This window comes from Bactrocera oleae, chromosome 3 (assembly GCF_042242935.1).
Source record: "Bactrocera oleae isolate idBacOlea1 chromosome 3, idBacOlea1, whole genome shotgun sequence".
Classification (NCBI taxonomy): Eukaryota; Metazoa; Arthropoda; class Insecta; order Diptera; family Tephritidae; genus Bactrocera; species Bactrocera oleae.
Window position 1 is genome coordinate 33,135,570 of NC_091537.1, and position 13,958 is coordinate 33,149,527.

General features: G+C 33.5%; 1 protein-coding gene across 1 annotated transcript in view; it reads left to right on the forward strand.

Annotated features, from left to right (window-relative positions):
- The window catches only part of BuGZ (Bub3 interacting GLEBS and Zinc finger domain protein), an 82,480-nt gene that overhangs the window by 68,091 nt on the left and 431 nt on the right, over nucleotides 1-13,958 (forward strand). The gene's annotated exons all lie outside the window — the stretch shown is intronic.

A 13,958-nucleotide genomic window follows, 5' to 3' on the forward strand; every position in this document is an offset into this window, starting at 1 on the left:
AAATGACAACTCTTCTGAATTATTATCTTGAATTATGTCAATTGGTCTTTGCCCTTCATCTGGTGCCATAACTGAATGGCTATAGTCCAAGTTTTCTACAGGAATATTGTCCAAAAGAGTTTCTTGACCGCTTGGATTGAGCTCTGAAGGTAAAAGACTCATTAGAATATTATTACCTGATGGATTATCATGAGAAGTTTGTGCTGCGTGAAAAGATTGAACCAATCGGGAATCCTCTGCAGATACAACAAACGGAACTTTTTCTTGGTTATTAAATTTTGAAATCCAGTACTCATTAATATGTATATTGTGCTCACGATACAGAGGGGTATTCAGTAAGAATTGCAAAGCTCCATAATCTTAGCAGGGCGTATGGTATCGATTATGTAATCATGATTGTACTCCAAACGCCTTCTTAAGTGAATTTGTATCACTCGTGCCTCATAAAGGACCTTCGTAGAGATGTCACAATATTGTTAACAGAAATTGGTATATTAACAACAGCACCTTTGAGAGAACTCCCGCCTTGATATCCTAACGGACCGATTGTCATAAAAGGCAATCTAGGCATTATGAGACGTTCTTCAATTGGAGTTAAATCTTTCAAACAATCCGGTATTTCAGTCTAGACCGTTAGCTAAACATATTTTTGGAACGTTCTTTTAAACAATCGCATTTTTGCAAGTAGCGCAAAAATTGTAATTTCCATCTTCTGAAGGAAATTTTTGCATTAAAAAGAAGGCGGATGCAGCATTCGGGTGACCTTGCGCAATATTTTCGAAACTTAATTTGCGAACTTGGTTAAAAACCATAATCCGCCGCAGCAAATACATATTTCATTAGGTCCTTTATTTATATTTTGGAAATAAATGTTTTTGAAATCTGTTAAATTGCCACTACAACCAGTTTCTATAACATTATTTTCTCTCGTTAATCCGATTCGTTGGGACTGTCTTTCGTTTTCAATTTGCCTATTGACCGGTTTATCTCTACGAAGGCTGATTTTGTCTAAGACGTCTCTGATTCAACATTTTTTCCTTAATACACCTCCTACTAAGCTGTCGACGTTGTGTTTCTCTATCACGCTCCTCTCTCCTTATTTCAGTATTTCTTCTTGCATGTTCTCTTTGCATCTGATCACGAATGCGCTCTAAATTCCTATACTCAGGATTTCTTGCGCGAAGTTCTCTATGATCCCTAGTGTTCCTACTTTGTTCATTATAACGTACCTCAGGATTTTCTCGACGAGATCTATGACCTCGAGTATTTCTTATTTGCTCTTCAGAGCGAATTTGTGGATCTTGCCGCCTTGTTCTATGTTAAACAGTATTTGCAACTTGCTCAACAGATCGTACCTCGGGGTCTTCACGCCGATACCTATGACCTCGAGTATCTCTTATTTGCTCTTCAGAGCGAATTTGCGGATCTAGCCGCCTTGTTCTATGTTGAACAGTATTTGCAATTTGCTCAACAGATCGAACCTCGGGGTCTTCACGCCGAGACCTATGACCACGAGTATTTCTTATTTGCTCTTCAGAGCGAATTTGGGGATCATGCCGCCTTGTTCTATATTGAACAGTATTTACAACTTGCTCAACAGATCGAACCTCGGGGTCTTTACGCCAAACACTATGACCTCGAGTATATCTTATTTGCTCTTCAGAGCGAATTTGCAGATCTTGCCGCTTTGTTATATGTTGAACAGTATTTGCAACTTGCTCAACAGGTCGAACCTCGGGGTCTTCACGCCGATACCTATGACCTCGAGTATCTCTTATTTTCTCTTCAGAGCGAATTTGCGGATCTTGCCGCTTTGTTCTATGTTGGACAGTATTTAAATTTTGTTCAAAAGACCGTACCTCGAGATTTTCCCGCCGGGTTCTATGTTGATTTGTATTGATAATTTGTTCGGACAGATGTACATCGGAATCTAATCTACGATTAGCGTGACTTACAGTATTTTGTGACTGCTCACTATCTCCATATAAAAAGTTTGCACCAAGAACTCTCATACGTCTTCTATTCTGAAGACGACTTAGTAATATAGATTTTCTACTTAATCTAGACATAATTAATTAATAATAAATGGATTAATATATAAAATACTTATAGATAATCCTTATATAATTCAGTCCGTCCGGGTGTTAAAAGTTGGATCCAAGGTGCTGCTCTCTTTCACTGTAATTCCTTGTAAGCCCTTGCTATGACTCCTTCCCTGTTCCGTGTATAGGTACTATGATATACTGGTGCACATATGTATATGTGTTTGCCCGCCACTGTATATAATACGGTTTTGCTCGTCACTGTATATAATAATACTTTAAACACTATATAACTAATACACTAAAATTAGTTTGAATAAAGCACTTTGCTGGTAAAGACATCTAGTGAAACTGAAACTACAAACACAGTGTACTGATATTTATTATACTCTTGCAACATGTTGGTACAGCTTACGTACTTTTGTATACCTATATATTAGTTAGCTATTCACTAACATAATAATACATAGTATTTAGTTATATTTATATTTTAGAAATTAGTAGTTTACTTCATTGTATTGAAATTAAGTGCCCGGAAAACCCCTTCGTAAATTGGTTTTGTCTAACGCTTTTTAAAACAGGGGATCTATGGTACCTAGTTTGAAAGGTCTGCTCATGAAGGCTAAACTAACAATAACATATAATTAAGTATGGTATACACATATGTAGAGCAGGTATGTAGATTTTCTTCTTGCTGTCTTAATATCTAAACCTGTCATAAGCTGCCAACGGCGCTGGGTAAATCCCAAAACGTTCTTAAATGTAATTTTATTGAGTTTACAGCTCAACTCATAACCTTCATATTAAAATGTGTGTTACCACATAAAAACGATCTTTAGCCCTTTTGATACTACACTACTAATATTTATTTTACGCGATTTTGTCTAGAAAGATATATTTGCTCTATACAAAGTCCAGCACTCTAAAGTTTCTTAGAGGTTACATTGTTGTTTGGTATATTTTGTTATAAGTTCAACATGATGGCTGAGAAAATATACTTATCCACTGATTATCACCATATATTAAAAGAAATATTTGTATATAGAAATCTATATCTATCTCGATTAGTTTTAGGTGATGCAAACAGCCGTTTGGTGAACAAAACTATACTCTGTTGCAACATGTTGCGGAAGTAAAAAATGTTGCGAAAGAATTCAACATTTATTATTCGATTATTATTTGGTATCTTATTAATTTATGTTGTTGATCATAGATTTATTTAGTGTCAATACTATTTTTTTTCTCCAAAAGGTTAACTTTAACAAAAATAGGCTATTTAACTCAAACATAATACAAGTATATGTGATATAAACTGAACCAAAGGGGTTAGATTTAATATGTGGGGTATATGAGGCTGCTGTTGTACCAGAGGATCGGAAATCAGTATATTAGGGTTATATGGTTTAAACAAAGGCCTACCCCAATCTCATTCATATGCATCGATAACCCACATTATTTTTAAGAAAAACTGTACCATAAGTAGTACATGTGCGCTGGGTAAATTCGTGGACCGATTTCACACATTTTCGGCATTAAACTATTGTATATCTAATACTTTACGTCTATATAAAGCCAAATGGAAATTGAAATTTTTTACATAAAGTATGTCGGAGCTAGGGTCAATATATCCCTGATAATGGGTACTAAGGCTGAACCGAGAATTTTGTACTCTTGCAATTCGTAAGAATCATAGGCCAGGAAATTCCTTCAGGTGTGGCAAAATCTTATATTAAAAAATGTTGAGAAAAAATTAAACATCAAATAGTAAATGAAATCGTTATTAAATTATAATTAAATTAGGTAGCTTCTTAACTTATATTAAAGACCATAAACTTAGTTTCAGTTTTATTGCTACATATATTTTAGTTCGCGTCAGCGAAAATTATATTAAAAACCAAACAAAAAAACATCTTGAAGTGAGATATACAAGTATACAAGTATGAATGTTATATTAACTCGACCAAAGTGGCTAAATTTTATACAATATTATAAGCTTGTTACGGTTTAAAGTCAGGTGGAAAAACGGAAATCATATATATAATCTATTGAGGACAGAGAATATTTATTTTTAAATTGCTCAGCTATACTCAAGCATAGAGAACGTATATTGAATTAATTTTAAATATAAACATGTTGCGAGAGTATAAAAAAAAGTTAATACTCACTGACATATTCGGCATAAAACTGGTTAGAATAACGAACAGTATTATAAGTAGTATATGGAATAGAGAGTAGTATTAACCCGATTTTATCAATTTTTGCCAATACCACATACTACTAATATGCCACAGACTAATAAAATGCTTCCAATGTTTCATTCGAATGTTCGAAAATCCTGATATTAGTTACATGTGGGCTAGGTGAAATGTTCACTCGATTTGATCCATTTTAGGCTCAAAGATATTATATCTTGTTATGAGTAAAATACGTTCTCTCATTTTCATTGAGATAACTCACATATTGGCCGATATATGCGGTATAAAGTCACCCGGAAGTTCAAATATCTTTATATTAGGTACAATATATGAGGGCTATAGGAAGTATTGATCCGATTCAACCTATTTTTGACACAAAAACATACTATTATCGAGAGTTTCATTTATTTATTTTATTATACGAATTTCAATTATATATCTAACACATTGACCAATATTTTCGGTAAAAAGTCAACTGTAGGCACTGGGGTCCACATATTCAGTACCTAGGGGCTTGAACAGTTTTGGTTCGATTTAGACCTAGAATTTTGGTCACATGGTGGCATACTTCAAACGGATTATTTACGCAAAGTTTTACCCGGATACAATCATTGTTGCTTGATTTGCATTGTGGAAAGTGAAAGAGTCAGATGGAATTTAAAATGGTGTTATATGGGAAATAGGCGTGGTTGTAATTCGATTTCGCCCATTTTCGCACTATAACATAGAAGTATGAGAAGAATGTTAAACTCGGTTAAGCAGATCCCAAGATATGGGTTTTCACCTAAAAGTGGGCGGTGTCTAATTTTGAAAGCGGTTCCGGTTAAAGTTATATCATACCATCCCTGAGATAAAATTTAATGTCTCTGGCGTGTTTAGTGCTTGATTTATCGCGGTTTTAGTAGTTTTTAACAGTACCAGGGAAAGGGGCGGAGTTGCCACCCGATTTCACCCATTTTCACACTGTCGATAGGGGTTCTAAAAATATTTGTCCTCAGTGAAGTGTGTTATTATAGCTTTTGCGGTTTAGGAGGTATGCAGGGCTACAAATTAAGAATAGTACATCCATTTGTCTTAGAAAGTTTTCAGGTCGCAACCGAAACAATTTTACAAATCCGTGAGTGGAAATTGAATTTTTTCTATATTTCTATTTTTTTTTAATTTTTTATTTTTTTTATAAATATGCATTAAAAATAAAAAATTGTGATACATTTAAATTAATTGTTTTATTTTTTTCTGTGAAAAAATCACATATTGTTCAATTTTTTTGGTGTATTTACTCCTCTTCTTCATAAACGTTTCTGAAAATGTATATTAAAATATCAATGTTAGTGCACTTTTATTGTGATATTAATAATTACACATACTCTGCATTGTGATGAAAATTATCATCGAGGTTGAGAGCAGCGAAAAGGAGTTTGACGCGATTGAATTATGAACACCCCGGTTTTGGACCGACCAGGGTTATTTTTCTGAAGCCCAGCCGAAGGCTGCCAGTGCAGAAAGGAGTATGACGCGATTGAATTATGAACACCCTAGTATTGGACCGACCAGGGTTATTTTTTGGAAGCGCGGCCGAAGGCCGCCAGTGCGGAAAGGAGTTCAACGATCTCCGATATTCGTCCATACCATCAGATCGCGGCGGAAAAGAAATTGTGACTTACATTTCTTCAGTATATTTTTTTCATAAGAAAATGTTTAACACGCTGAACTGGTAATTACAGCTAAGTGATCTGAATTCTACAGAATTTTGCCGCTACAACAACAACAACTAAGTGACTTCAATATGTGATATGTGCAAAGTGTGTTAAAATTTTGAAAAATATACATAAATTATTGAAAAACTTCACTTTCCGCTCACGAATTTGTAAAAATAAGACGAATTAAAAAAAAAAATTTTTTTGAGGCCTCCTTAGTTGGGGGACCTAAACTATACATTTACCAAAGTAGGATCCAACTTTTCACACCCGGACGGACGGAGTTATATATGTACAATATTTTATATATTTTGGTAAGCCATTTATTATTTATTAATTATGCCTTGATTAAGAAGAAGGTCTGTATTACTAAATCGTCTTCAGAATAGAAGATGTATGCGAGTTTTTAGTGCAAACTCTTTATATAGAGATGGTGAGCAGTCACAATATACTGTAAGTCCCTCTAATCGTAGATTAGATTCCGATATACTTCTGTTCGAACAAATTATCAATACAAATCAACATAGAACCAGCCGGGAAAATCTCCAGGTACGTTCTTTTGAACAAAATTTAAATTCAACATAGGGCAAGACGTCTAAGTCCCCAAATCTGCTCTGAAGAGCAAAGCAGAAATACTCGGGGTCATAGATTTCGTCGCGAAAATCCCGAAGTTCGATCTGTTGAGCAAGAAGGAGAAGGCGGTAAAAGCCACAAATTCGCTCTGAAGAGCAAATAAAGATACTCGAGGTCATAGATCTCGGCGCGGACACCCCGAGGTACGATATGTTGAGCAAGTTGTAAATATTCTTCAACATAGAACAAGGCGGCAAGATCCCCAAATTCGGTTTGAAGAGCAAATAAGAAATGCTCAGGGTCATATATCTCGGCACGAAGACCTCAAGGTACGATCTGTTAAGCAAGTTGTAAATACTGTTTAATATAGAACAAGGCGGCAAGATCCATAACTTCGCTCTGAAGAGCAAATAAGAGATACTCGAAGTCATAGGTCTCGGCGTGAAGACCCCGAAGTTCGATCTGTTGAGCAAGTTATAAATACTGTTCAACATAGAAAAAGGCGGCCAGATCCATGAATTCGCTCTGAAGAGCAAGCAAGAAATACTCGGGGTCATAGATCTCGCCGAGGAAATCCCGAGGTAAGTAATGATGAGCAAAGTAAGAACACTAGGGATCATAGAGAACTTCGCGCAAGAAATCCTGAGTATAAGAATTTAGAGCGCATTAGTGATCAAATGATGAGGGAAGAAATTTTTAATCAGAGATGTCTTATACAGAGTCAAGTTCGCCTTCGTAGTTATAACCCGGTCAATAGGCAAATTGAAAACGAAAGGCAGTCCCAACGAATCGGATTAACGAGAGAAAATAATGTTATAGAAACTGGTTATAGTGGCAATTTAACAGATTTCAAAAACATTTATAAAGGACCTACTGAAATATGTATTTGCTGCGGCGGATTATTTTTTTTAACCAAGTTCGCAAATTAAGTTTCTAAAATATTGCACAAGGTCACCCGAATGCTGCATCCGCCTTCTTTTTAATGCAAAAATTTCCTTCAGAAGATAGAAATTACAATTTTTGTGCTACTTGCAAAGGCTTAACTCCAATTGTAGAACGTCTCATAATGCCTAGATTGCCTTTTATGACAATCGGTCCGTTAGGATATCAAGGCAGGAGTTCTCTCAAAGGTACTGTTGTTAATATACGAATTTCTGTTAACAATATTGTGACATCTCTACCAAGGTCCTTTGATGAGGCACGAGTGATACAAATTCACTTAAGAAGGCGTTTGGAGTACAATCATGATTACATAATCGATACCATACGCCCCGCTAAGATTATGGAAGCTTTGGAATTCTTAGTGAATACCCCTCTGTATCGTGAGCACAATATACATATTAATTAGTACTGGATTTCGAAATTTAATAACCAAGAAGAAGTTCCGTTTATTGTATCTGCAGAGGATTCCCGATTGGTTCAATCTTTTCACGCGGCACAAACTTCTCATGATAATCCATCAGGTAATAATATTCCAATTAGTCTTTCACCTTCAGAGCTAAATCCAAGCGGTCAAGAAACTCTTTTGGACAATATTCCTGTAGAAAACTTGGACTATAACCATTCAGTTATGGCACCAGATGAAGGACAAAGACCAATTGACATAATTTAAGATAATAATTCCACAGAGTTGGCATTTGGAGCAGTATAAGTTGGGCAGAAACGTACATTCTCTGAAACATATAGCAAGATAATACGTTCTGAAATTCGCCGTTTTGACAGAAGAGCGTGTACCATTCCAAAGTTGTTCTATGATTTCAAAAAATTAAAACTGCTACAAATTAAGAATAGTACATCCATTTGATTTAGAAAGTTTTCAGGTTGCAACCGAGTTACGGCCCAAAATCTATTAAACGAAAACTATGTTCAAACCTTGATTCAACACGATGATGACAATTATATTTCTACAGATGATTCGGTCAGCCACTTAGAAAACTATTTGGGTTGTCAAGAGCATAAGCACAGTCGGTCTTGCACTAGGGAAATAAGAGGACAACAGTTTTGTCGGTTTGGTATACCATATCCACCAATGCCCCCAACGCAAATAATGTTACCTCTTACAGAAACAAGTCAAAATTCATAAAGACACAATAAAACTTTTTCAAAATTCAAAACGTTTTAAATTCAAAAATGACTACAGAAGACATTTCTCATTTAAGAGATTTTGAACATTTCCTGTGTGATAGTAGAATAAATATGCCTTTTATGACTATTGGTTCGTTAGTTAATCAAAACCCAAAATAATCCTCTGATTTTGGAACTCCATAGATCGAATATGGATATCCAATACATACTGATATTAACAAGTCTAGCAGGGGAATTTCTACGTTCTTAATGGCTTTAATTTTTGGAAGCTGAAAATTATACTGTTAAGAAAAAACTTAAATACATAGGTCACAAATTTATATCAGGCGCAGAAATATCTGCACAAGAAGCAGTATATTGCTGAATTGGGCTCCATCTTTAGGAAGCGAGTAATGCAGAAATATTTATAAATACCTCTCGACCTGAGGAACGTGTTCGAATAGTATAACCGGAACTTCAGAACCTTCCTTCGACTGAAATATTCGTAGCCGATATTTTATACCTTTGTGTTTAAAAATACGATCACTTAGAAACACTTTGTTTAGCTGATTTTGTATATACAATATGTATAAATATTTTAAATCTAGTAGAAGAGCACAATATAGTGATCATGATGGTAGGCGCTCGTACGTTTAGCTCTGTTGATGCGAGAATAAAACAAACTTTCAAAACAGACAGCCCCTTCGGTGATATACCGATCATAGTGTTTGGTGATTTGAAGCAACTCGCACCTATTGGAGATATGTGGATATTCTCCTTGCAATTGCATTAAACCATATAGCATCTGGTACTATGAAAAATTAGGACATATCACTCATTGAAACTGGAGTAGTTAAATTTGAGGAAGTAGCCGATGGTACCATACATTTATTTTGGTCCAATGAAGTGGCAAATAATTTCAATGCCCTTAAGCTCAGTCGAATCCTGAATCCTGAAAACTGAAACTATCCTTTCAACTGCAAAAGGCTCAGTTAATGTAATTGGTATAATGATGAGAATATTTTCAAAAGAGTTAAACTTCTGAAACGCAGGGACTGCCTTATGAATTGACATTTAAAACCTCTGCCAAATATATGATTACAGTGCATATAAACACGTGTGATAGCTTGGTTAATGTGGACGCTAGATAACTTATGCAAATTGATTTCCATTTTTCTTTTCCAGAAATTCTGTGGATTAAATGTTTGGAACCTTCAGTTGGTTTGATAGCACGATCAAAAAAGTCTCATCCTCTAGAAGGTTCTTGGACACCAATTGAAAAAGTTTTAAAATCTTTTCAATATAAAAGAAATGAACAAATTTCAATTGAAAGAAATCAGTTTCCAGTTGTTTCGGCTAAGGGAATAACTATTCATAAAAGTCAGGGTGCCACATATAATAAAGTTGTAGTTCATACTCGACCCAGAATGCCTAGAGCTTCAATATATTATATGTCGCTTGCAGGCAAGACACTATTGTATTAATTTTATTCCTCCTAAAAATTTTCTGAATCGGAGCAAGTTACAATTTTATAATTTCCCTAACATCAGGACATTTAATTTTATTCCATAATGTTCAGAGTCTTCACGCTCACATTAATGATATTAAAAGCGACTGTTTGATGCTGTATTCAGATATTTTATGTTTTGTAGATATTAGAGTTATTTTCTCCAATTAACGAGCTGAGGATAGATATCACAGAAAAAAGCAATAGAAATAAACGAATATTGAAAATTGAATATTGAACTACACCTGACGCCACACAAAGTGATTGGACATTTTCAAACATAGATCCTTCCCATTTTAATTAAATTACTTTTGAGACAGTACATAGCCATCATGACAGTATTTGTGTCTCTATTTCGACCTAAAGTTTTCAGACTTATTGCAATAGTTCTTCATTTTTTTTCAAACATATATTAAGAAATAGTATAGCAATTTTGATAGTAGTTTTTAAGATAATTTAAAAAAAAAAATGTGTAAATAATCTAGGTAAGAAAATTTAAATTATATGTATAATTTGTTATTATATAAGACATTATTTTGTAAATATATAATAGAAATTAAATAGTATACGGAGATAAGAAATATAATTTGGATATTAGTATAATAATCTTTATAAAAATTTATGTTTAATATTGTAAATATTATATACAAATTAATATAATAATATAATTTTGAAGGTTGTTAATGTTTATTATTTCTAAGCTAATCATGTATAATAATATCGATATAATAAATAAAAATTTTTATTCAACGAACTTTTCATACTCCTCAATACAGTTGTAATGCATTCTAATATATAAAGTCAATTATAAGCGGATTTTTCATAATTTGAGTAAATTTAGTTTAAACATTTTTCTAATTGATTTCACTGTGAATGTAAATAACTGGGGCAACAATTTCTGCTTCTAATTATTAAAATATATAAAGAAATCAAAAACGAGTATACCAATTGACTTTGCGAGAGTATAAAATGTTCGGTTACATCCGAACTAAGCCTTCCCTTACTTGTCTTTTTTTATTTTATCATCTGGCTGCACTGTCCTCCTGAACAATTAAAGTAGCTCTCTCATGCGTCTATAATTTTACCCAAATTGAAAATACATACAATCACAATATTATTTATGATAGTAGTCATAAGTTTTGGCTCATAATCAGGGGTGGGTAAAACCTTAACATGTGCTAAAAGAGCGTAAGTGATCGTATACGTATATACACGGATTGTCACACAGAAATGAAGAGCGTAAAACCAGCACTTATGCTCTGAACATAAAGACGACGGCACGACAGTGAAATTTTCTGGTCGGCAATGTCGTCTTGAAGGCAGCTTCTTAAACATTTTGACGACGGCAACGACATATCAAACAGCTGATATACACAATTTCTTTGTTGCCGTACTAAAACCTTTCATTTCAATGAAAGTTAAATCTTTTCTTCAAAGTTAAATTTGTTGTACAAAAATATATGTAAATAGGTCGATTTATTGTTAAAAATTATCAATTGTTGTTACAAATAATATATCAGCGCTATTTTATGCTTCTGTTGATAAAATAACATTAGATTTGTTAAAGCTTTGAATAATTTTACATTTCACATATTAGTGGCAACAATACAGCTGCCCATTGTCGTCGGCACAATTAGAACATTTTAGAACAAATTTAGCGACAGCGACAATTGCAAGCCTGCTTCCTGAAGTCGTGCTGCTGTCTAAATAACTGTGCCCATAAGAACATGTGTATTTTTTAATTTTTAACAGATGCTGCTTTTCGCTTGTCGTCGACTATGTGTTTAGCACTTTACGATAGGACAAAACGACGATAAAGTCAGTAGTTGACTGAAAAGTTTAGTGCGGAGGGAGATCCATGATTTACGTATGAAATTAAACTAATCCTTACTTTACCTAATAGTCACTTTTTTAAATGCCAAAATGTCGATCTATAATTTAATTGCCATTCAACCTGAAATAATATTAATTTTGATATATACATACGCACGTGCACATGTTCAGTCCAGCATAGACCCGCTAACAGAATGTCATTTCATGAGAGTCGCTTGGTTGTGGTCGCACCCATACCTGCTCATAACGAATAAATAAAAGTAAGTATTTTAAGTTGATCTCTTAGCAAAATCGCATTGAGTAAAGAGACTTCCACACAATCACTCAGTGACTCATTATTTTCAAGTAGATGTTTGGCTTAACTATTTCAATTTACGGCAGCAACTCTTAGTTTCATTGCGAGTGACGGACGGTAAGGAAGTCTTTGCGGATAGTAAAGTGTTAAAATTTAGTGTGCATCGAGGAAAATTCTTAAATCAACACGTTTTATTGCTTTTAGCCAATAATTATGAGGGTATTTAAGAAAGAAAATGTATGAAAACTAAACATTATGAGTAATTACAGATAAAAATGTGTTAACCAATAAAATATTATCATTGCGATTGTTATGGTAATCACTGCTTAATTTATAAATTAATAATTGAACAGAAAAGTGTGTTCTATATATTTATATATATTTTTATTAAGTGGAATAAGAAAACATTAGTCAGAACTACAATAATTTTGAAATCTTGCCTCGTATTTGACTCTTTAAAATAGATTCTTAGCTGCTTATTTACTAGTAGTTGAAACCGTACCGCATTTAGGTTATATAATTTGAAGCGTTTCTCGTTTACATCAATTGAGACATTAGCTCACACTTGCAGTCATAGATATACTAGCATATTAAAATTAAAACAAAATTCCTAATGAAAAATTCCAGAAAAAAAAACGTTATGTACTTAAGTCTCCCAATTGAGAAGGTTAAAAGCAGCAGCAGCTTAATGCTTTCTTAATTACAGCGTCTTTTAAAAATTATGTAAGCGAGTTTAATGGTTTCATCAAATTGTAAATGACTTAAATGTTATATCACCTTTAAGATTTTTAGAGGTAAATCATATGAAATGACAGATTAATATAAAACAACAAATATAGTAATTTCGACTAAGCTTCGAAAAACAAAAGACTTAAGGCACAAACCTGATGGATACGGGTTAACTTGGATTGGGTTTGCATATTAAAATTTGGAATTCAGACGGATAAATATGGCAGAGATAATGGACCAAGAATTTTACTATTTCATATGCTTATATATACTATATATGAGTGCTGAGCATAATATCATTTTGCAGTGCAAACAGATGTTTAATAAAATAAGCAAAGGAAAAAATTATGTTTGGTTTATTAATGCAGTACATAAAATTACGTTTGGAATTTTAGTTAAATATGTCGAATAAATATACTAGTATATGTAGGTATGTTCTCTGTAAAATTTTGAGAAATACTCAAGTGTAGCTCCAGTATTTACTAAAGTAGGTAATTGTTACCGTCCAAATCCACAATTTAACTTCTTTGGTTTATGAGTCATTTCATAGGCTGTACTTTGAAGGGGCCCAGATGCCTCGCCAACATTATTTGTCATGGAGCAACAATAATTTCTAAATTTTTCCATAATAATTAAATATGTCTTAACTGGTGTTTCTGCTTCTTAAGGCGGAAATCGTAACTCAATAGTTTAATTTCATTCAATCATTTTTACAGCACTCCTTAAAAGACTTCGATTTGTTTTAAAGACTTGTTTAGATAAGAAATTGAGGAGCACAACAATAAACAAACAAAATGATGTAATATATCAATCACACCTCGTAGTATACAATTGTAAAATCCTTCACTATTCATTCTTCCTTACGCGGAGAGTATTAAAAACGTATGGGCCTGTATTGGTGAGCATTTAGTTAAATATTGTATAAAATCTAATTAATATTAATTTTGATTTTTAATTATCGTGAAATAATTATTTTTAAAGGTGAATTATTTGATAAAATATTATATTAACAGAGTATATAAA